The sequence below is a fragment of the Somniosus microcephalus genome, unplaced genomic scaffold (genome assembly GCF_052327205.1).
Source record: "Somniosus microcephalus isolate GS21.2 unplaced genomic scaffold, FLI_Smic_1.0 unresolved_chr2, whole genome shotgun sequence".
NCBI lineage: Eukaryota > Metazoa > Chordata > Chondrichthyes > Squaliformes > Somniosidae > Somniosus > Somniosus microcephalus.
In genome coordinates, this window is record NW_028225180.1 from 5,159,843 (window position 1) to 5,186,304 (window position 26,462).

The window sequence follows — 26,462 nt, forward strand, 5'->3', positions numbered from 1 at the left end:
AGTAAAACCAGGCGGGTTGCAGCCAATGTTTAGAGTAAAACCAGGCGGGTTGCAGCCACTGTTTAAAGTAAAACCAGGCGGGTTGCAGCCACTGTTTAGAGTAAAACCAGGCGGGTTGCAGACGCTGTTTAGAGTAAAACCAGGCGAGTTGCAGACGCTGTTTAGAGTAAAACCAGGCGGGCTGCAACGTTGGTTAGTATAAAATCAGGCGGGTTGTAGACGCTGATGAGAGTAAAACCAAGCGGGTTGCAGACGCTGGTTAGAGTAAAACCAGGCGAGTTGCAGACGCTGATTAGAGTAAAACCAGGTGGGATGCATACATTGGTTTGAGTAACACCAGGCGGGTTGCAGACGCTGGTTAGAGTAAATCCAGGCGGGTTGCAGACACTGGTTAGAGTAAACCAGGCTCGTTGCAGACGTTGATTAGAGTAAAACAAGGCGGGTTGCAGACGCTGGTTAGATTAAAACCAGGTGGGTTGCAGAAGCTGGTCTGCGTTAACCACGTGGGCTGAAGACGCTGGTTAGAGTAAAACCAGGCAATTTGCAGACGCTGATTAGCGTAAAAACCAGGCGGGTTGCAGACGCTGGTTAGAGTAAAACCAGGTGGGTTGTAGACGCTGGTTGGAGTAAAACCAGGCGTGTTGCAGATGCTGGTTAGGGTAAAACCAGGCGGGTTGCAGATTCTGGTTAGAGTGAATCCAGGTGGGTTGCAGACACTGGTCTGAGTAAACCAGGCGAGTTGCAGACGTCACGCTCCGGTTACATGCCACGCAGGCCTGGATGTGTAATAGAGAATTTAGAGAAGTAGCCATGTCACAGACAGAAAAGTCAGACCCGGATGGGGCCCCGAGGGTTCTATAACGGGTTATCTGGTGGATAAGAATTAGAAAAATTGAGAAAATGAGAAAAGATGGTTGGGACCCGGACGGATTCCTGGAAGCCCAGAAAGCATGGTGGGTAGTACAGAAGAAGGACAAGGAAGGGAAAGCTGTGGTAATACTCACCAATCTGTAATTAGGACAATGTAGACGAGTAAAAAAAAATCGGCTCCACGAAACCCAAGAAACGACAGAAAAGGTAGCCGCATTGTTGCATCCATATGACAGTAGTGACGATGACGATGACATTGACTGGAATAACTTAGCGGATGTAATGAAGGACAGGAACCTTGGCAAAAGGGGCCAAAGGATCTCTGGACCCAAAACCGGACTCACTAAGCAAATCTGGGGGGCCACCAGTGTCAGAGGTTAGTAGATTGGGGACATCAGTCAGAATTACAGATTTAGATTCCAGACCACCGCAAAAACTATTCTGGTGACTGGAGTGGGGGGAAGTAACATTAAAGCTAAGGTAAATGAACCAGTACTCCTGGAAGCGGCCGGGATAACAATTCCCGGCCACATCTGGGTATGTAAGAATAATGAAGTTACTATCATAGGGATGGACCTATTAAGAAATTTAGCAGCCATTACAGACCCAAAAGGGGGCAGGATATTCGTACATACGCCTGATTGTAAAAAGGGGTGGCGAGGCACAGTGGCCGCCTTAACAGCCAGTAATGGAAACCCTTGGGAACATCATGGACCCTGGGGAAACTTGTGTCTACAAGTTAGTGGGGTGTGGGCAAAACATAAAATGGATTGTGGGAATGTGGGAATGGATCCACTTCATGTCTCTGGGCCAGAGCACACCCCACGCAAACAAGACCCTATTAAAAGGGAAGAACAGGAAGCGATGGTTAGAATAGTGAAATAATTCGAAGAACGAGGAGTAATGAGAGAAAGCCAATCCACCACGAATTCACCTGTGTGGCCGGTGGGAGAGCCGGACGTTTCACACCGTTTAATGATAGATTACACCGCCTTGAATGAGGTGATACCAAGAGAATACCCCATAGTATCTAGCCCCCACAGTATTGGACATAGCTCATGGATTTTGGTCCATTCCATTGGCACCGGAGTCACAAAATAATTTTCCCGTTACGGTAGGAGAGAAAAAATATACATGGATCCGATTGACACAAGGATTCAACAATAGCCCGGCTTTACTCCACAGATTAATGAACCAAGTACCAGAAAGTGTCCAGTTGGAGAACGGGCGTACAGATATCCAATATGTGGACGACTTACTAAAAGCCTCCATAGCCAACAATGGTCATGTGCGAGCTCTGCTGACCATATGAGAATTCTTAGACGAGGCTGGACTGATGGCCAGTCCCAAGAAAGCCGAGGTAGGCAAATGTCAGGAGCATTATCTGGGGTATAACACCGCCCAGGGGCAGCGCAGCATGCCCGAAGACCATAAAAGGTCTATTGAGGGAATGCCAAGACCAACAGATGTTGGCGGGCTTGTTTAATTACTGCAGGAATTTTGTGGAAGGTTTCGCCGAAAAGGCAGACTACATTCAGAAACTATTTAAAGGGGGCCATCCACCGAGCACCCCGGGAGAATGGGGACAGGAGCAAGATATGGCTTATAGTGATCTAAAGCGGGCTTTACTACATGCCCTGGCTAGCTCTGCACTGGCAGAGGGGCAGTACTGAGGGAGCGCTGCACTGTCAGTGGGGCAGTACTGAGTGAGTGCTGCACTGTCGGAGTAGCAGTAATGAGGGAGCGTGCACTGTCGGAGGGCAGTACTGAGTGAATTCCAGACTGTCAGTGGGGCAGTACTGAGGGAGCGTGGCACAGTCGAAGCGGCAGTTCTGTAGGAGCGCTGCACTGCCGAATGTTTGGTATGGAGGGAGCGCTGCACAGTCGCAGTGGCGGTACTGAGGGGGCACTGCTCTGTCGGTGAGGCAGTATTGAGGGAGCGCTGCACTGTCGGAGGGGCGGTACTGAGGGAGTGCTGCACTGTCGGTGGGATAGTACTATCGGGGCGCTGCTGGGATTCATTGCTGTGACTTGGGCGTCCCTGGAAAGGCCAACAATTATTGCCCATCCATAATTGCCCTCGAGAAGGCGGTGGTGAGCTGCCTTCTAAACCCCTGCAGACCATGTGCTGAAGGTACTCCAACAGTGCTTTTTGGGAGAGATTTCCAGTTTTTTGACTAAGCAACAAAGAAGGATCGGCGTTACATTTCTACGTCAGGATCCTTGGTGACGTGGAGGTGAATCTGTAGGTGGTGGTGCTCCCATGTGTCTGCTGCCCTTGCCCCTCTAGGTGGTAGAGATCGCGGGTTTGGGAGGTGCTGCCGAAGAAGCCTTGGTGTGCTGCTGCAGTGCATCTTGTAGATGGTACATACTGCAGCCACGGTATGCCGGTGGTGGAGGGAGTGAATGTTTATGGTGGCGAATGGGTTGCCAATCAAGCAGAATGCTTCGTCTTTGATAGACTCGAGTTTCTTGAGTGTTGTTGGAGCTGCACTCATCCAGGCAATTGGAGAGTATTCCATCAAACTCAGTAGTTGTGCCGTGTATATGGTGGCATGGATTTGGTGAGGCAGGATGTGAGACACCGCCACAGTATACGTAGCTTCTGACCTGCACTTGTTGCCACAGTATTTATGTGGCTGATCCAGTTAACTTAGAAAAACAGTAACACAGAAGATGGGAGCAATTGTAGGCCATTCGGCCCCTCGAGCCTGTTCCGCCATTTAATTAGATCGTGGCTGATCCTGCAAATTCAGTACCCTGTCCCTGCTTTCTCCCCATATCCCTTGATCCCCTTAGACTGAAGAAATATATCTAACTGCTTCTTGAAAGTATTTAATGAATTAGCCTCAACTGCTTTTATTGGTAGAGAATTCCACAGGTTCACCACTGTCTGGGTGCAGGAATTCCTCCTCATCTCAGTCCTAAATGGCTTATCCCTTTATCCTTAGACTGTGACCCCTGGTGCTGGACTCCCCCGCCATCGGGAACATCCTTCCTGCATCTGGTCTGTCTAGTCCTGTTAGAATTTTATAAGTTTAAATGAGATCCCCTCACATTCTTCTTAACAGTAGTGAATATAAGCCTAATCGACCCAATTTCTCCACAAACTTCATTCCTGCCATCCCAGCTATAAACCTGGAGAATCTTCGATGCACTCCCTCCATGTCAAGGGCATCCTTCCTCAGATAAGGCGACCAAAACTGCACACAATACTCAAGGTGTGGTCCCACTAATGCCCTGTACATCTGCAGCAAGACATCCTTGCTCCTGTACTCGAATCCTCTCGCTCTGAAGGCCAACGTACCATTTGCCTTCTTAACCGCCTGCTGCATCTGCATGCTTACCTTCAGCGACTGGTGAACAATTACACCCAGGTGTCGTTGCACTTCCCCTTTTCCCAACCTATTGCCGTTCAGTAAATAATCTGTCTTCCTGTGTTCGCCATCGAAGTAAATAACCTCGCATTTATCCACATTATACTACATTTGCCATGAAGCTGCCACAATCACCCAATCAGTCCAATCATACTGGAGTTTATCTTCATCCTCCTCACAGCACACACGCCCACCCAGCATTGTGTCGTCTGCAAACTTGGAGATTTTACATCTAGTTCCATCGTCTAGATCATTTATATATATTCTGAGTATATTTATTGTGAATAGCTGGAGTCCTAGCAGCGAACCCTGCGGTACCCCACTAGTCACTGCCTGCCACTCGAAAAAGACCCGTTCTCTATTGAAGATAGTACCTTACCCCAAATTCCATGTGCTTTTACTTTTCATGCTTATCTCTTATGCGGGACCTTATCGAAAGACTTCTGAATCTCCAAATACACCACATCCAATGGTTCTCCCTTATCTATTCTATCAGTTACATCCTCAAAAAATTCCAGTAGGTTAATCAAGCTTGATTTACCTTTTGTAAATCCATGTTGACTGTCCGATCAGTTCACTGTTTTCCAAGTGCACTGCTATTACATTTTTTACAATGGACTAGCATTTTCCCCACTACCGATGTCAGGTTATCGGTCTATAATTCCCCATTTTCACTTAAACACCTTTTTTAAGTAGTGGGGTTACATTAGCTATTCTCCAATTCATGGGAACTGTTCCTGAATCTATAGAATTTTGGAAGATGACCACCAAAGCATCTACTATTTCTACAGCCACTTCCTTAAGTACCCGAGGATGTAGATTATCTGGCAATGGTGATTTATTGGCCTTCAATTCCGTCAATTTCCTTAACAGCATTTTCCTACAAATACTGATATCAATTCCTCCCTCTCATTAGACCGTATGATCCCTGATATCTCTGGGATGTTGTTTCTGTCCTCCTTTGTGAAGAAAGATCCAAAGTATATATTTAATTGGCCTGCCATTTCTTTGTTCCCAATTATAAATTCCCCTGATTCTGACTGCAAGGGACCTACGCTTGACTTCACCAATCTTTTCCTCTTCATGTATATCTATAGAAGCTTTAACAGTCAATTTTTAGGTTCCCTGAAATCTTACTCTCATAATCTATTTCCCCTTCTTTATTAATCCCTTTGTCCCCCTTTGCTGAAACCTAAACTCCTCCCAATCCTCAGGTTGCTGCTTTTTCTGGCCAAAGTACATGTCCTCTCCTTGGATCTTATGCAATCCCTAACTTCTCTTGTTAAGCACGGTTTAGTCAAATCTTTTGTTTTATTTTTATGCCAAACAGTGATGAACAAATTCTATAGTTCATCCATGCGATCCTTAAATGTTTTCCATTGCATATCCACCGTCAACCCTTTAAGTAACGTTCCCCAATCCATCCTAGCCAACTCGTGCATTGTGCCATCATAGTTTCCTTTATTTAACTTCAGGACACTAGTCTCTGAGTCAAATACTTCACTCTCCATTTTACTGAAGAATTCTATCATATTATGGTAGCTCCACCCCAAGGGGCCTCGCACAAAAAGATTTCTAATTAATCATTTCTCATTACTTAATACCCATTCTAAGATGGCCTGATCTCTAGTTGGTTCCTCGACCTATTGATCCAGGAAAGCATCCTGTGTACACTCTAGGAATTCATCCTCAACAGTGTTGTTGCTTATTTCGTTAGCCCAATCTATATGTAGATTAAAGTCACCCATGATAACTTCTGTGCCCTTATATCATGCGTCTCTAATTTCCAGTTTAGTGCCATCCCCAACCTCAGCATTACACTTTGAGGATCTGTGTACAACTCCTACTAACGTTTTCTGCCCCTTGGTGTTTCTCAGCTCTACCCGTACTGATTCCGCATCATCAGAGCTAATATCCTTCCTAACGGTTGTATTTATCTCCTCTTTAACGAGCAATGCTACTCTACCTTCTTTTCCTTTTTTTCCTGTCCTTCCTGAAATTGAATACCCCTGGATGTTGTATTCCCAGTCTCAGTCACCCTGGAGTTATGTCTCTGTAATCCCAATTATATCATATCCGTTAAGATCTATTTGTGCAGCTAATTCATCCACATTATTACGAATGCTCCTTGCATTAAGACAGAAAGACTTCAGGCTTGATTTTTTTAACACACTTAGCCCTTTTAGAATTATTATTTACTGTAGCACTCTTTGATTTACACTTTTGGTTTCTCAGCCTTCCACTTTTTCTTTTTCCCTTCCTGTCTTTTGATTCTATCCTTGCTTCCCTTTCCTCTGTCTCCATGCACAGGTTCCCAACCCCCTGCCATTTTAGTTTAAACCCTCCACAACCGCAGTAGCAAACAGTCCCCCTAGGACATCGGTACCATTCCCGCCCAGGTGCAACCCATAAAATTTGTACTGGTCCCTCCTGCCACAGAACCAGTTCCAATGTCCCAGGAATTTGAATTCGTCCCCCTTGCTCCATTCCTGTAGCCACGTTTTGACCTGAAATATCCTTCTATTTCCACTCTGACTAGCATGTGGCACTGGTCGCGTTCCTGAGATTACTACCTTTGAGCTTCTATTATTAAAGATACCTCCTGACTCCCTCTATTCAGCCTTTAGGACCTCATCCCGTTTTTTCCTATAGCGTTGGTACCTATATGCTGCCGGACATGTTTCTGGTCACTGCCGACCCCCAATTGTTGATGGTGGGGGATTCGGTGATGGTAACGCAGTTGACTGTCAGGAGCAGTAATAAGACTCTCGCTTTTTGGAGATAATCATTCCCTGGCACTTCTGTGGCTTGTGTTGCCTGCCATTAATCAGTCCAAGCCTGAACATAGTCCAGGACTTGTTGCATGCGGGCATGGACTGATTCATTATCTGAGGTTTTGTGAATGGAAGAAAATCTGTGCAGTGATCAGCGAACATTCCCATTTTTCATCTTATGTTGGATGGAAGTTCATCGATGATGCAGCTGAGGATGGTTGGGCCTAGGACACTGCCCTGAGGAGCTCATGCAGCGAAGTCCTGGGGCTGTGATGACTGAACATCTGTTAAGGAATGGCCATCTACAGAAAATACACCATCATATATAGAATTGTAGCTTTATTAAACATGACAAACTGAGATTGAGAATCTAAAAGCCTCAACGATGGAAACGCTGAAACGACATACAGTCTTTTGAGGTAAAATAAGTTGTTGTCACTGAAACAATAGCCCTATCGAAGCAGAGGGTTAGAGCTTTCGGAAAGTAAGAAGTTTTGGGAAGAACACAATGGTATAATGTTAAGGTGTCAAAAATTAAAACTTCGGGAAACAGACAAACAGAACATTAAAGAAACATTTGCCTTCATAAATATGACATCAAGTGAAACACGGAGATAGGAAGTCTGTGTTAAAACCAACTGAGGTAGCTAAGAAGACATTGATGTACCCAGTTGAAGTGGTTTTAATTTACATTTTTTAAAAGATACAAGCAGAAGACGTTCATGATAATGACATCAAGTAGAACCACTGCTGTCACATTGTTTACATGATAATTTTTGAACACCTAATGGAGATTCACGAGTCTGAATGATACAAGCTGAACTGACTTTAATAATAGCAGGTGTCAACAAAAAAATGACTTAAGATAATTAGCTTACATCAGCAGAAAACCTCAAAGGTTATACCACTGAAAACATGGTATAAATATAGAACACACAAATAGGAAGACAGAATTCGCTGTAAGGGGCAAAGCGATTCTTGGCTTCAGAGGCAGGCACCCTAAGGACGCAACCCTTTGGGTCTCGGGTATCAAAGGTATTTGATTGTGGTGGATATCCTGGAATATGAACTAAGAAATGTAAAAATGTAACGAAGTTAAAATTTGAAAATAAGTATCTCTGAGAATAAAAATTGAACGCTATTTGTTTTTGGAACTTTGAAAGTTGCGATTGCTGTAATTACATGTCGGTGCTTTAATGAATCTATATATTTTTAGAATTGTCTCACATAGTACTTCTGTATTAAACTCGCAAACTCAGTCTCTGTACACTCTTTGGTGAGGAGTTGCAGAATTCTGGGGGAGATATCCAGACACTCATAATGCCCGGAAGTTTACAGTCCAGTTAACCTTATTAAAAGTGCTATCTGGAGGACGGTAACATCTTCAGCTCGTTTCTTTCCTTCAGGGAGAGTTAGTCTGGATCTTTAGGCTCAATTAAGCGTTTTATGATTCGGCTCTCTCTAACATTAGTTGAAAGTGAAAGTCTGGGGAATACACCTAATCCAGGGTGGCCCGAAAGGGTCTACGACTAGTAATTATCCCTTTACTTCAACCACCACAACCATCTTCATTTGGGCTAGGTATGACACCAGCCAGTGGAGCGTTTCCCCTCTGATTCCGAATGACTTCAATTTTACTAGGGATCCTTGATGCCACTCTCGGTCAAATGCAGCCTTGATGTCAAGGGCAGTCATTCTCACCTCACCGCTGGAATTAAGCTACTTCTTCCATGTTTGGATCAAGGCTGTAATGAAGTCGGGAGCCGTGTGGTCTTGGCGGAACCGAAACTGGGCATCAGTGAGCAGGCTATTGGTGATTAAATTCCGCTTAATAGCACTTTCGATGACACCTTCCAGCATTTGGATGTTGATTGAGAGTAGACTGATGTGGCGGTAAATGGCCGGGTTAGATTTGTCCTGCTTTTTGAGGACAGGACAAACCTGGATAGTTTTTCACATTGTCAGATAGATGCCAATGTTGTAGCTGCAATGCAACAGCTTGGCTAGATGCGCGGCTAATTCTGCAGCATAATCTTCAGCACGAAGTTATCCGGGCCCACAGACTTTGCTGTATCCAGAGCACTCAGTCGTTTTTTAGATGTCACGTGGAGTGAATCGAATTGGTTGAAGACAGGCGTCTGTGTTGGAGGGGACCTCAGTAGGAGTCCGATATGTATCATCCACTCTGCACTTCAGGCTGAAGATGGTTAATAATCCTTCAGCCTTATCTTTTTGTACTCATGTCTTGGGCTCCACCATCATTGAGGATGGGGATATTCATGTAGCCTCCACCTCCCGTTTGTTGCTTAATGGTCCACCCCTACTCACGGCTGGATATGGCAGGACTGCAGAGCTTTGATCTGATCCGTTGATGGTGGGATCGCTTCGCCCTGTCTACAGCATGCTATTTCAGCTTTTGAGCATGCATTTAGTCCTGTGTTGCAGCTTCCCAGGTTGGCAACTCAATTTTACGTATGCCTGGTGATACTCCCAGCATCCTCTGCTCCACTCCTTATTGAACTAGCATTGGTCCCCTGGCTTGATGGTAATGGTAGAGTAAGATATATGTCGGGCCATGAGTTTACTGGTTGTGGTGGCTACAATCCTGCTGCTGATGATGGCCCATAGTGCCCCATGGATGCCCAGTTTTGAGATGCTGGAACTGTTCTGAATCTATCCAGTTTAGCACGGTGGTAGTGCCACACAACACGATGGAGGGTGTCCTCAGTGGGAAGATGGCACTTCGTCTCCACAATTCCTGTGTGCTGGTCAAATCTACAAATGCTGTCATGGAAAGGTGCATCTGCGATAGGGCAAGGTGAAGTAAATTTTTGCCTCATGCTGGTTCTCTGACTTCCTGTCGCAGGCCGAGACTGCTATGTCCTTCAGGATTTGGTCATCTCGGTCAGTAGTGGAGCTACCAAGCCATTCCTGGTGATAGATATTGAAGTCCCCCACGCAGAATTCATTCTGTGCCCTTGATGCTCTCAGTGCTTCTTCCATGTGATGTTCAACATGGAAGAGTAGTGATCGATCAGCTGAGGGAGGGTGGTATGTGGAAATCAGTAGGTCGTTTCCTTGTCCATGCTTGACCTGAAGCTATATGTCTTCATGGGGTCCGGAGTCAATGTTGCTTTCGCTTCGCTGGGAGTGTTTGATGGGGCCGTGCAGTGGGCGACTTACTCTGTATCTAACCCGAGCTGTACCTGCACTGGGAGTGTTTGAAGTGATAGTTTGGATGGAGCATCTCTCTGTATCTATCCAGTGCTGTTCCTGCCCAGGGACTGGTTGATGGGACAGTGTAGTGCAAGCTTTACTTTGTATCTAATCAGTGCTTTACCTGCTTTCCGAGTGTTAGAATGGACAGTGTACAAGGTGCTTTCCTCTCCAGCAACTCATGCTGTATCTATACTGGGATTGATTGATGGGACAGTGCAGATGAAGCTTTACTCTACGTTTCACCAGTGCTGCACGTGCACTGGTAGTGTTTGATGAAACAGTGCAGAGGGTGATTTACTCTGTATCTAAGCAGTGTTGTACGTGCCCAGGTAGTGTTTGATCGGACAATGTGGATGAAGCATTACTCTTTATCTAACCATTGCTTCACATGGTCTGGGAGTGTTGATGGGAGAGTTCGGTGGGAGATTTAGTTTTTATTTAACCCGTGCTGTACCATCCCTGGTAATGTTAGATGGGGCAGTTTCGAGGGAGCTTTACTCTGTATCTAACCCGTGCTGTAAATGCCATGGGAGTGTTTGATGGGGCAGCGTAGAGGGAGCTTCACTCTGTATCTAACCCTTGTTGTACCTGTCCTGGGACTGCATGTTGGGAGAGTGCAGAGGGATCTTTGCTCTGTATCTAACCAGTGCTGTTCGTGCCCTGGGAGAGTTTGATGGTACAATGTAGTGGAAGCTTTACACTTAATCTAACCATTGCTTTGCAAGTCCTAGGACAGTTAGTTGGGACAGGGTGAAATGAGATTTACTCTTTATCTAACCCGTGCTGTGCCTGCCCCGGGACTGTTACATGGGACAGCGTAGAGGGAACTTTACTCTGTATCTAACCAGTGCTGAACGTGCGCTGGGAGTGATTGACGGGAGAGTGAAGTGGAAGCTTTACTCTGTATCTAACCCGTGCTGGAACTGCCATAGAACTGTTTCATGGGACAAAGTTTATTTTCTACTCGTTTGCTTATGGGATGTGGGCGTCACTGGCAATGCCAGCATTTATTGCCCATCTCTAATTGCCGTTGAAGATGGTTGTCAGCCACCTTCTTGAAATGCTGCAGTCCGTGTGGTGAAGGTACTCCCACAGTACTGTTAGGGAGGGAGTTCCATGATTTTGACTCAGCGATGATGAAGGATCGGAGATATACTTCTAAGTCAGGATGTTGTGTGACTTGGAGGGGAACTTGGAGGTGGTGGAGTTCCCATGCGCCTGCTGGGCTTGTCATTATAGGTGGTAGAGGTCGCGGGTTTGGAAGGTGCTTCAGAAGAAGCGCTGGCGAGTTGCTGCAGTGCATCTTGTAGATGGTGTTCACTGCAGCGACGTTATGCCGGTGGTGGAGGGAGTGAATGTTTAAGGTGGTGGATGGGCTGCCAGTCAAGCAGGCTGCATTGTCCTGCATGGTGTAAATCTTCTTAAGTGTTGCTGGAATTGCACTCATCCAGTCAAGTGGAAAGCATTCCATCACACTCCTTACTTGAGCCTTGTAGATGGTGGGAAGGCTTTGGGGAGTCAGGAGGTGAGACACTTGCCGCAGAATAAGTAGCCTCTGACATGCTGATCTTGCGATAGTATAATGTGGCTGGTCTAGTTAGGTTGCTGGTCAATGGTGCCCCCCAGGATGTTGATGGTGGGGGCCTCAGCGATGTTAATGCCACTGAATGTCAAGGGGCGGTCGTGAGACTCTCGTTGTTGGAGATAGTCATGGACAGGCACTTCTGTGGCCCGAATGTTACCTGCCACTTATCATCCCAAGCCTGAACGTCATTAACGTCCTGTTGCATGCGGGCATGGATTGCTTCATTACCTGAGCAGTTGTGAATGGCACTGAAAACAGTGCAGGCTGCAGCGTACATCCATATTTCTGACCTTATGATTGAGGGAAGTTCATTGGTGAAGCAACTGAAGCTGGTTGGGCCTAGTACACTGCCCTGAGGAACTCCTGCAGCGATGCCCTGGGGCTGTGATGATAGATTTTAATCACCATAACCATCTCCCTTTTTGCTATGTATGAATCCTGGCAGTTGTGAACTTTCCCCGTGATTCCCAGTTACTTCAATTTCACCAGGGCACCTTTATGGCACACTCGACCAAATGCGGCCTTGATGTGCAGAGGAAGAATCACTCTCTATTTAACTCGTGCTGTATCTGCCCAGGGAATGCTTGATAGATCTTTGCAGAGGAAGATTTACTCTGTACCTAACCGGTGCTGACGCTGCCCAGGGAGTGTTTGCTGGGACAGTGTAAAGGGAAATGTACTCTGTATCTAACCAGTGTTGTATGTGACCTGGGAGTGATGGATGGGAGACTGTAAAGGTAGATTTAATCTGTATCTAACCCATGTTGTAACAGCCCTGGGAGTGTTTCATGGGACAGTGTAGATGGAGCTTCACTCTGTATCTAAACCGTGCTGTACCTACCCTGGAAGTGTGTTATGTGACAGTGTGGAGGGTGCTTTACTCTGTCTCAAACCCGTGTTGTACCTGCTCTGCGAGTGTTTGATGGGACAGTGTAGAGGGAGATTTACTATTTATCTAACACGTGCTGGACCTGCCCTGGTACTGTTTGCTGGGACAGTATACAGGGAGCTTTACTCTGTATCTAACCCGTGCTGCACCTGTCCGGGAATGTTTGCTGGGGCAATGTAGCAGAAGCTTGACTCTGTATCTCACCAGTGCATTACCTACGTTTGGTTTTCGTGATGGGACAGAGCAGAGGAAGATTTATTCCGAATTGAACTTGTGCTGTACCTGCCCTGGGAGTGTTTGATCGGACAATGTGGAGGAAGCATTACACTTTATCTAATCATTGCTTTATTTGTGCTGGGCTTGCTTGATGGGACAGATTAGAGGGAGATTTACTTTGTATCTATACCGTGCTGTACATATTGTGGGAGTATTTGATTGGTCAGTGCAGAGGAAGATATATCTCTGTTTCACCAGAGCAGCACGTGCCCTGGGAGTGTATAATGGTACAATGTAGAGGGAACATTACTCTGTATCTAACCCGTGCTGTACCAGCCCTGGTTGTGTGTGCTGGGACTGTGTGGAGGGAGCTTTACTCTGTATCTAAACTGTGCTGTATCTGCCCTGGCTGTTTTTGATGGGGCAATGTAGGTGGAGCTTCACTTTTTATCTAACACTTGCTGTACCTGCCCTGGGAGTGTTTCATGGGACAATATAGAGGGAGATTTATTCTCTATCTAACTCATGCTGTACCTATCGTCGGTGTGTTTGCTGGGACAGTGCAGGGGAAGCGTGGCTCAGTATTTCACCAGAGCAGGACGTGCCTGGGATTGTTTGAAGTGACAATGTAATGGCAGCTTTACTCTGTATCTAACCCGTTCAGTACCTGCCCTTGGAGTGTTTGATAGTACAGTATAGAGTGAGGAATACAATGTATCGTACCAGTGTTTTATCTGCTTTGGGAGGTTTAATGGGTCAGTATAGCGAGAGCATTACTCTGTATGTAAACCATGCTCTACCTACCCTGGGAGTGTTTGATGGGACAGTGTAGAGGGTGGTTTATACGCTTTCTGACTCATGATGTACCTATCGTGGCATTGTTTGGTGGGACATTGCAGAGGAAACTATACTCTGTGTGTCACCAGAGCTGCATGTGCCCTGGACGTGTTTGATAGTTCAGTGTAGAGGGAGCTTTACTCTGTATCTCTGATATATCCCTTACCACTCACAGAAAAACTCTCTGATACACCGCACACCAATTACCGTAACACTCTAAAATAGCCCACAGAAACTTAAAACTTTGGTATGTCCCACACCACTCATTGTAACACTCTGATAAACCCCACACCCCTCACTGTAACACTCTGATATACCCCACACCTATCAATTTAACACTATGAAATACCCCACAACCCTCACTCTAATACGCTGATATACCTCACACCCCTCAAAGTAACACTCTGATAAACCTCACACTCTTCAAAGTAACACTATGATATACCCCAGAACCCTCACTGTAACACTCAGGTACATGCCACACCCCAGAAGCACCCTTACATATCCCACAGCACTCACTGCAACATGCTGATATACACACTCAACATTAAAACACCCTGATATCCCCACACACGCACTATGAACATTTGATATACGGCAAACCACTCACTGTAAGTCTCTGAAGTACCCCACACCTGTCACTCTAACTCTCTTATATACCACACACCTCTCAATGTAACAATCTGATATAGCCCGCAACCCTCACTGTAACAATCTGATATAGCCCACATCCCTCACTGTAACACCCTGATCTAACCACACCCCTCACTGTAACACTCTGATATACCCCACATTCCTCACTGTAACACGCGGATATACCCCACACAACATACTGTAATACATTGATATACCCACGCCCCTCACTGTAACAATTTGATATACCCCACAACTATCAATTTAACACTATGAAATACACCACATCCCTCACTGTAATACGCCGATATACCCCTCAACTATCAATTTAACACTATGAAATACCCCACACCCCTCACTGTAATACGGTGATATACCTCACACCCCTCAAAGTAACACTCTGATAAACCTCACACTCTTCAAAGTAACACTATGATATACCCCAGAAATCTCACTGTAACACTCAGATACATGCCACACCCCAGAAGCAACCTTATATATCCCACAGCACTCACTGCAACATGCTGATATACACACTCAACATTAAAACACCCTGATATACCCACACACGCACTATGTATATGTAATATACGGCACACCACTCACTGTAAGTCTCTGAAGTACCCCACAACTGTCACTCTAACTCTCTTATTTACCACACACCTCTCAATGTAACAATCTGATATAGCCCGCATCCCTCACTGTAATAATCTGATATAGCCCACATCCCTCACTGTAACACCCTGATCTAGCCACACCCCTCACTGTAACACTCTGATATACCCCACATTCCCCACTGTAACACGCTGATATACCCCACACAACATACTGTAATACTTTGATATAAACATACCCCTCACTGTAACACTTTGATATACCCCACTTCCCTCACATTAACACTCTGATTTACCCCACACCACTCACTGTAACAATCTGATATACCTCACATCCCTCACTGTAACAGTCTGATATACCACACACCCCTCACTGTAACACTCTGATATACCCCACACGCCTCACTGTAACACTCTGATATACCCCACACCCCTCACTCTAATACTGATATACGCGACACCGCTCACTGTAACACACTGATATACCCCACAACCCTCACTGTAACTACCTGATATAGCCCACACCCCTAACTGTAAAACTGATATACCCCACACCCCTCACTGTAAAACCCTGATATACCCCACACCCTTCACCGTAATACACTGATACAATCCACACCCCTCACTGTAGCACTGATATACCCCAAACCCCTCCCTGTAACACTCTGAAATACTCCACACACTCAGAGTAACACCCTGATATACCAGACAACCCTCATTGTAAAAATCTGATATACCCCAAACCCCTCACTGTAACACCCTGATATACACCACACATCATACTGTAACAATTTGATATACCCACGCCCCTCACTCTAACTCTCTTATATACCACACGCCCCTCACTGTAACAATCTGATGTACCCCATATCCCTCACTGTAACACCCTGATATACCCCACACCCCTCACTGTAACACTCTGATATACCCCGCAACCCTCACTGTAACACTCTGATATACCCCACACCCCTCACTGTAACACTCTGATATACCCCACACCCCTCACTGTAACACACTGATATACCCCACACCCCTCACTGTAACAATCTGATATACCCCACATCCCTCACTGCAACACCCTGATATATCCCACACATCATAATGTAACACTTTGATATACACACACCCCTCACTATAACTCCCTGATATACCCCACACCCCTCACTATAACTCTCTGATATACAAAGAAACATAGAAAAATAGGTGCAGCAGTAGGCCATTCGGCCATTCGAGCCTACTCCACCATTCAATATGATCATGGCTGATCCTTTATCACAATACCATATTACTGCTATCTCCCCAGATAACCCACACCACTCACTGTAACAATCTGATATATGCCCCGCACTGTGCTGTAACTCCCCACACCAATCACTCGAATACTGATTTACCTCGCACCACTCACTGTAACACACTCTGATATACTCCACCCCCTCACTGTTACACACTCTGATATACTCCACCACCTCACTGTAACACACTCAGATATACTCCACCCCCTCACTGTAAAGCATTCTGATATACTCCACCACCCCACTGTAACTCACTCTGATATACTCAACCCCGTCACTGAAACACACACTGATATACTCCACAACCCACACTGTAACACTCTGAAACAGCCCACACTGAAACACTCTGAAATACCCCACACTTCTGACTGTAAAATTCTGACATAAACCAAATGCCTCAAAAAACAATCTAATACACACCACACCACTAACTGTAACACTCTTATATATCCCACAACCCAATAACACTTAGATATCCCCATACCGCTCACTGTATCAATTTGATATACTCCTCCCCCTCACTACAACACACGCTGATACACCCACACCGCTCAATCTAACACTCTCATACACCCCACACCCATCGCTGTAACACTCTGATATACCCCACACCCTTCACTGTAACAGACTGATAAACTCCACACCCATCACTCTATAACCCTGATCTGCTCCACCCCCTCACTGTAACACACTCTGTTATACTCCATAGCCCACACTCTAACACTCTGATATACCCCACACCCCTCGCTGTAAATGTCTGACATACCCCACACCCCTCAATCTAACACTCTGATATACCCCACACCCCTCACTGTAACTGTCTGACATACCCCACACCCTTAAATCTAACACTTTGATATATCCCACACCTCAATCTAACACTCTGACATACCCCACACCCCTCGCTGTAAATGTCTGACATACCCCACACACCTCAATCTAACACTCTGATATACCCCACACCCCTCGCTGTAACTCTGACATACCCCACACCCCTCAATCTAACACTCTGATATACCCCACACCCCTCACTCTAACACTCTGACATACCCCACACCCCTCGCTGTAACTGTCTGACATACCCCACAACCCTCACTGTAACAGACTGATATACCCCACACCCATCACTGTAGCACTCTGATATACCACACATCCTCACTGTAAAAATCTCTGATATACCGCACCCCCCTCACTTTAACATGCTGATACACCCCACACACCTCAATATAACACTGAAATACCCCGCAACCCACAAAGTGACACTGATACATCCTTAACCCTCAATGTAATATTCTGCTTTACCTCACATCATTCACGTTAACTCTCTTAAGCACACCAAACTCTGCATCGTTACACCCCACACCAGTCACGGTAATACTGATATAACTCGCATCAATCACTGTTGTCACTGCCACTTTGATCCCATGGGCTTCAATTTTGGTAATATGTGTTAATTTTTCAAGCATCTTTTCAAAGTATAGGGAAATTGTGAAAGTGTGAGTAATATCAATCAGAAAATCATAGAATTGGTGAGCCAAGCTTTGTTGATAATTTGTTTAGCGGAACTTGAGTCCCGACTCTGACCACAGACCTGGACTGGTTTCAATCAGTAAATTTCACAATCGGTGATTTTATTCCCATTTCATTATTTACATTTATTTGTTCTCAGGATATAGGTGATTCTTTCAAGGCCAGTATTACTTGCCTATTCCCAGTTACCCATGATAAAATGGGGAGCTTTCCTCTTTACCGCTGCAGTCCATGTGGTTAAAGTGCTCCCACAATACGATAACGGAAGGAACTTCAGGCTTTTGACCAAATGACGAAGAAGGAACGTTGAGATACTTGAAGGGTTCAGTGGGATAGTGGTTATCTTGCTGGATTAATAAACCAGATGCCTGGACAAATGATCCTGTAGTTCAAATCCCGGCAGCTGGGGAATTTAAATTAATTAATTAAACAAATCTGGAGTAAAAAGTTAGTGTCAGTAACGGTGACGATGAAACTACTGGATTGTCGTTAAAAACACATTTGGTTCACTAATGTCCTTCAGGGAAGGAAATCTGCCGTCGTTACCCATTCTGGACGAAATATGACTCCAAACCCACCGCAATGTGGTTGACTCTTAACGACCCTCTGAATTGACTTAGCCATCCACGCTGTTGTTTGAGACGGCTCACCACCAAATTCTACAGGGCAATTAGAGATGGACAATAAATGCTGGATATGCCTGCGACGTCCATGTTCCAAGAATGAGTAACACAATCATATCATAATGATTTATAAAGGGTTATAATGATGTAAACAGAGTCGCCATCATTTTGCGGGCCAGCAGAGCTGCCATCTTTGTAAGCGACGCTCGAGCCGCCCTCTTTGATAGGGGCGCCAGGGCCGCCATCTTTGTAAGGGACGCTCGAGCCGCCCTCTTTGATAGGGGCGCCAGGGCCGCCATCTTTGTAAGCGACGCTCGAGCCGCCCTCTTTGGTAGGGGCGCCAGGGCCGCCATCTTTGTAGGAGACGCTAGAGCCGCCACCTTTGTTAGCGGCGCCAGGGCCGCCATTTTTCTGTGAGGCACCGGGGCCGCCATCTGTGTTATGTGAATGTCCCCGCCGGCGGGTGGCCCTGCCCGGGGGTGAGCGGCTCGCCACTATATCAGGCCTAGGGAGCACTCAGGCTGCAAATTCTCCGCTTCACATCATCCTTTAATGTGTTTTACAATAAGAGTGAACGGATACTTCCCCACATTCTTCATCTGCTCTCTGAACTTAGTCTGGGTGACGGAATAAATCCCAGTGTTTGTGCAGCAACTCAGCAGCTGCAGCATCAAACCCAATTCCTGTACATAAAGAGGTGGATCTACAGACAGAATTTTCATAAACCGCATCCGGTTCCAAATAGCAAACACGACGAATACTGCCCATAACAGGATGAAATTGCCGGAGATAACAAGCAGTAAAACGATGGATTTCCTGCGGCTCTCCATCTCTGGGTCTCTGGGACTCTCCCCACTGCTGGGACCCCGGAGTCTCCTGCGGGCTCTGCTGGACACTGAAATGTGTCTGATGGTGAGAGCATTGAGCAGCAGAATCACGACAAATGGGGACCCCGGGGTGAGAATATTGTGAAGGAACTCGATTGCTGCCCAGACCCGTGAATCCAGAACAGCGCCTCTTATATGACAAAACCAGGGGAGGTTCTGAAGGCGATACAGACCTGTGAACATAAAATACCAGAAAATGTTCTTTGAACCGCTCAGCACAGTAACTGTTCCCAGAACTACAGCTGCTGTTTTCTCGATGCAATATTTAGTTTTCAGCTTCTGGCGACAAATGGCCACAAATCGATCAAAGGTGAAAGTGACGGTGAACCAGACAGAACAGTCTGTGGCTGCATAAAGCAGGATGGCGTGGATATTACACACGGGGAGTGAAAGCAAAAACAGAAAATGTTCCATATAAACAATTGGAATCTGCTTCAGTATCAGGTCGAGGACAATGACCAGTAGATCCGCCGCTGCCATGGCCACCAGGTAACGAGTGACACACTTGGAGAGACCGCACTTTCCCCGAGACAGGATCACAATCGTCACGAGGTTCACTGTGAGCAAGGGAATTAAAGACGGAAATTATATATCAGGCTGGGAGCAGGAGCAGGAATTGATGGAATTCGGGGAGAAATCTGCAACTCAATACAGACATTTAATTATATATAATTCTATTACTCGTGGAGCTGAATATAGGGTTTATTTTAAGAATTATCGGGAATGCATTTTGGAATTAATAAAAGAAACGGGGATATATATAACATGAGAGTAACATATGTTTGATCAATGTGAGATTAAATGGAAGATCTGCCTATAGCCCAGAAGATAAATGCACCGCCCGAGGTACCAGGGAAACAAAGGACCAGAACCTCTCAGGAAGCCTTCGTGTCCCGGGATCAGTCAGCATTTGGAACGGTGCAATTCGCTTCTGTGCCCCTGTTTTAGGGAGGAGCAAATCCCGCTTTAATTCCTGGTACTGGTTAGAATATCCATTATATTTAGAACTGAAAATCAATGCAACGGCAAAACAGAGAAACTGCAATATTGGTTGCAATAATTACTGGCAATTTTATTTAAAATGTACGGCTGTAATAGGCAAATGTAAAATAATACATACAAGTGCACTGCAGTTATAATGACAACTCGGCTGTGAGAAGTGTTTTGAAGTTTGAGCTTTCTACACTTTTGTTGAAATACTCAATTTGTAGCTCATTGAAAGGAAGCTTTTCCAAATAACTTTGCAAAATTGGATGCTGAATTAAAATAAATAGTTATCATTGACCAGATAATATCCCACGAATTGCAATTTTTAGTTTCATAATCACGTGATTATCCCACAGGCAACGAGCCGCCGAATGTTTTTGTAAAGTATCTGAACAGAAATGGAAGAGACTATTCCTTGTACTTTTTCACCTGTTGCTATCCAATTTGAGCAGAGGATATTAGTCAGGAAAATGTGAAAGGATTTTCTTATCCTCAGTCCTTCAGTTACAATCAGCTGGGATTGTTTATCCTGCAGTACAGCAGGAGGCAATAGAGAATCAGTCTGGGCCTCACTGAGAGATCCACTGAACTGTGACAGACCGGCATGGACTTCAATTGTAAATTCAAAACAAAGATTGGAAATAAGCGCATTGAAATATGGCTGACTGAACGTTTTTTGAGAATGTAAATTATCCTTGTAATCCTTATTTAACCATCAGAAGAAGTGGCACTAATGCAGATCTAGAGATGTTAGGGAAGGAGACCGTGACTGGAACTGAATGATTCATGGATATTTAAGACATTTACCGATGTGCCTGTGAACTGCCAGGATTTGTTCCTGTGGCTCTGTCAGTAACCATACCGAGCATCCGGTGAAAACAAAAGCAAATTACTGCGGATAGAAACATAGAAGATAGGAGCAGGAGTTCTGCCATTTAATGAGATCATGACAGATTATTCAAATTCAGTACAATGTCCCTGCTTTCTCCCCATATCCCTTGATCCTTTTGCCTCAAGAAATATATCCAACTCCTTCTTGAATATGTTTAATGAATTGACATCAACTGCCCGGTGTGGCAGAGAATTCCATAGGTTCACCACTATCATAGTGAAGAAATTCCTCCTCATCTCAGTCCTAAATGGCTTACCGCTTATCTGTGACCCCTGGTTCTGGACTCCCCTGCCATTGGGAACATCCTTCCTGCATTTAGTCTGTCTAGTCCTGTTAGAGTTTTATAATTTTCAATGATATCCCCTCTCATTCTTCTAAACGCTCAAGAATGTAAGCCTAATTGACCCAATCTCTCCTCATAGGTCAATCCTGCCCTCCCAGGTGTCAGTCTGGTGAATTTTCGCTGCACTCCCTCCATGGCAAGAACATCCTTCCTCAGATAAGTCGACCAAAACTGCACACAGTACTCAAGATGTGGTCTTACTAAGGCCCTGTACAACTGTAGCAAGACGTCCTTGCTCCTGCACTCAGATCCTATCGCTATGAAGGCCAACATACCATTTGCCTTCTGAGCCGCCTGCTGCACCTGCATGCTTACCTTCAGCGACTGGTGCACAAGGACGCCCAGGTCTCGTGCACTTCCCATTCTCTCAATCTATTGCCGTTCTGATAATAATCTGTCTTTCTGTTTTTGCCACTGATAACCTCGCATTTATCCACATTATAACGCATTTGCCATGCATCTGCCCAATCAGCCAACCTGTCCAAATCGTACTGGAGTTTCTCTGCATCCTCCTCACAGCACACACGCCCACCCAGTTTTGTGTCGTCTGCAAACTTGGAGATATTACATCTACTTCCCTCTTCTAGATAATGTATATATATTGTGAATAGCTGGGGTGCTAGCACCAATCCCTGCGGAACCCCACTAGTCACTGCCTGCAACTCGGAAAAATAAACAATTATTCCAACTGTTTGCTTCCTGTCTGCCAACCAGTTCTCTGTCCCAGACAGTACCTCACCCAAAATCCCATGTGCTTTAAATTTACACGTTAATCTCTTATGCGGGACCTTATCGAAAGCCTTCTGAATGTTCAAATACACCACATCCACTGGTTTTCACTTATCTTTTCTACCATGTACATCCTCACAAAATTCCAGTATATTAGCCAAGCAGGATTTACCTTTTGTAAATCCATGTTGACGTTGTCCGATCCTGTCACTGTTTTCGAAGTGCGCTGCTATTACATCTTTTATAATGGACTCTAGCATTTCCCCCAGTACCGATATCAGGCTTAAAAGTATATAATTCCCCGTTTTGTCTCTACCACCCTTCTTAAATTGTGGGGTAACATTAGCTATGCTCAAATGCATGGGAACTGTTCCAGAGTTTATAGAATTTTGGAAGATGGCCAGCAATGCATCCACTATTTCTAGGACCACTTCCTTAATTACCCTAGGATGTATATTATCAGGCCCTGGGGATTTATCGGCCTTCAATCCCGTCAATTTCCCTAACACCATTTCCCTACAAATACTGATTTCATACAATTGCTCCCTTTTTATAGACCCTATGTTCCCCTACATTTCTTGGAGGTTATTGTTGTCCTCCTTTGTGAAGACAGAACCAAAGTATGTATTTAATTGGTCTGCCATTTCTTTGTTCCCCATTATAAATTCCCCTGATTCTGATGGCAAGGGACCTATGCTTGACTTCACCAATCTTTTTCTCTTCACATATCTATGGAAGCTTTTACAGTCTGTTTTTATGTCCCCTGCAGGCTTACTCTCATAATCTATTGTCCTCCTCTTACTTAATTCTTTTGTCCTCCATTGCTGAATCCTAAACTGTTCCCAATTCTCAGGTTTGCTGCTTTTTCTGGCCAATTTATTTGTCCTCTCCTTGGTTCTTATGCTATCCCTAATTTCCCTTGTTAGCCATGGTTGAGTCACCTTTCATGTTTTATTTTTATGCCAGAAAGGGATGAACAAATTCTGTAGGTCATCCATGCGATTTTTAAATGTTTGCCATTGCCTATACACCATCAACCCTTTAAATAAAATTCCCCAATCCATCCTAGCCAACTCATGGCTCATACCATCGTAGTTCACTTTATTTAAATTCAGGACCCTAGGCTCTGAATTAACTACTTCACTCTCCATTTTAATGAAGAATTCTATCATATTATGATCGCTACTCCTTCAAGGGCCCTCGCATAACAAGATTGCTAATTAATCCTCTCTCATTACATAATACCCAGTCTAAGATGGCCTGATCTCCAGTTGGTTCCTCGACATATTCGTCCAGGAAACCCTCCCGTATACACTCTAGCAATTCCTCCTCCAAAAATGTTTTTTTGTCTGTTTTTTGTTTTTCATACAGACCCCAGCATTTGCAACATTTGACCCCTTTTGACCCGACTTCTTTGTTCTTTGATGTAATGCTTTCCTGACTAACCTGTTTGGATACCATTCACACCTTTGATTGCTGTGACTATCTCTCTGCCGAGGTGCGATAAATGGGAGTTAGAAAGATTACCTTTAATCATCTGGCCTTATTCTCTGACTATATAAGCTGTGTCTTTATGCATCTCTCCACTTCCCCTGATGAAGGAGCAGCGCTCCGAAAGCTTGTGATTTCAAATAAAACTGTTGGACTATAACCTGGTGTTGTGTGACTTCTTTCATTTGTCCACCCCAGTCCAACACCGGCATCTCCACACCACAGTATTGTTACTAATTTGTTCTGCCCAATCTATATGTAGTTTAAAGTCACCCATGATACTGCTGTGCCCTTATTGTATGCATCTCTAATTTCCCGTTTAATGCCATCCCAAAACTCAGCTTTCCTCTTTGTTGGTCTGTATACAACTCCCACTAACGTTTACTGCCCCATGGTATTTCTCAGCTCTGCCCATACAGATTCCACATCATCAGAACTAATATCCTTCCTTACTAGTGTGTTAATCTCCTCTTTAACCAGCAATGCTACTCCACCTGGTTTTCTTTTCTTCATTTCCTTCTTGAATATTGAATATCCCTGGATGTTGAACTCCCAGTCTTCGTCACCCTAGAGCCGTGTCACCATAATCACAATTATATCATATCTGTTTACATCTATTTGCGCAGCTAATGCATATACCTTATTAGGAATTCTTCACGCATTAAGACACAAAGCCTTCAGGCTTGATTTTTTAACACTCTTAGTCCTTGTAGAATTCTTATTTACTGTGGCCCTGTTTGATTTACACCCTTGCGTTCTCTGCCTTCCACTTTTGCTTTTCTCCATCATGTCTTTTGTTTCTCTCCTTGCTTTCCTTTCCTCTGTCTCCTTGAACAGGTTCCCAACTCCCTGCCATATTACTTTAACCCCTCCCCAACAGCACTAACAAACACTCCCCCTAGGACATCAGTTCCGGTCCCGCCCATGTGCAAACTTTCTACTGGTCCCACCTGCCCCAGAACTGGTTCCAATGTCCCAGGAATTTGAATCCCTCCCCCATGCGCCATTCCTCTAGCCACGTATTCATCTGAAATATCCTTCTATTTTTACTCTGACTAGCACGTGGCACTGGTAGCAATCCGGAGATTACTATCTTTGAGGCCCTTATTTTTAATTCACCTCCTAACTCCCTATATTCAGCATTTTAGGCCACATCCCGCTTTTACCTATATCGTTGGTAGCTATATGCACCACGATAACTGGCTGTTCACCCTTCCCCTGCAGAATGCCCTGCAGCTGCTCCGAGATATCCTTGACCCTTGCACCAGGGAGGCAACATACCATCCTGGAGTCTCGCTGCGGCCGCAGAAATGCCTATCTCTTCCCCTTACAATGGAATCCCCTATCGCTTTTGCTCTCCTGCTTTTTACCCCCCCGTCCTGTGCAGCAGAACCACACATGGTGCCAGGAAGTTCGCTGCTGCTGCCTTCCCCCGATACACCATCCCCCTCAACAATATCCAAAGTGGTATATCTGTTTGAGAGGGGGATGGCCACAGGGGACACCTGCACTACCAGCCTGCGCATACTATTCTGCCTGGTGGTCACCCATTCCCTTCCTGCCTGTGCAGCCTTTACCAGCGGTGTGACCAACTCCCTAAACGTGCTATCCACAATGTCCTCAGCATCGCCAATGCTCCAGTATGTATCCATTCGCAGTTCCAGTGCTGCATTGTAGTCTGTCAGTAGCTACAGTTGGATACACTTACCACACACATGGCGGTCAGGGACACAGGAAGTGTCCCTGATTTCCCACATAGTGCAGGAGGAGCATGCCATGGGGCCAAGTGGTCCAGCCATGATTTACCTTTAGTTAATTTAAATTAATTTAAATTAAATCAATAAAACTAATTACACTACAATTAAATGATATACTGAATGGCCCTTGGTTTCTAGCACTCCCTGATACACAACGGAGACATTAGAAATTATAACCATAAAAATTAAGATGCTCTATATGTTATCAACTATTACTCTGGTCCTGTCTCCGTAAAACGCTTGTGTGACTGGTCCTGTCACTTTAAAAACCCAGTGTCACTGGTCCTGTCTCTGTAAAAAGCCCATGTGACTGTTCCTCTCTCTTTAAAAAGACTGTCTGACTCGTCTTGTCACTTTAGAAAACTTGTTTTACTGCTAGTGTCTTTAAAAATACATTATGAATGATTCTGAGGCACTGGCTGTGGCTCCTGCCTCTTGTTCAGGTGTTCATTGAAAGTTACAGAGAGCTGGAATGGATTTTTTTTAAAACAGCGAACCTTGCGTTATGGGACCACAGGGGTGTTGATGCTGCAAGATTAGTGAGATTAGTTCTTTCACACATAAGTGGCTTCAAAGGGATTCGGAGAAATCTTTTCTGGAAAATTAGTGTTAAGAATTGAAGACCTAGGCCTAGAAATCCGTCATTGACTGCGGTGGAAATGAATATCAGGAGCTGCGTGTAAAGCAGGTCGCAAATGTAATCCCACTATGTAAGAAAGGAGGGAGAGAGAAAACAGGAAATTACTGACCCGTTAGCCTGACATCAGTAGCAGGGAAATGCTTGAATCTATTATTAAGGAAGTCAAATCAGGGCACTTAGAACATTATAATAGAATTGCGTAGCGTCAACACGGATTTATAAAAGATGAATTGTGTCTGAGAAATCTTGAGATTGTAACTAACAGTATAGATAAGGG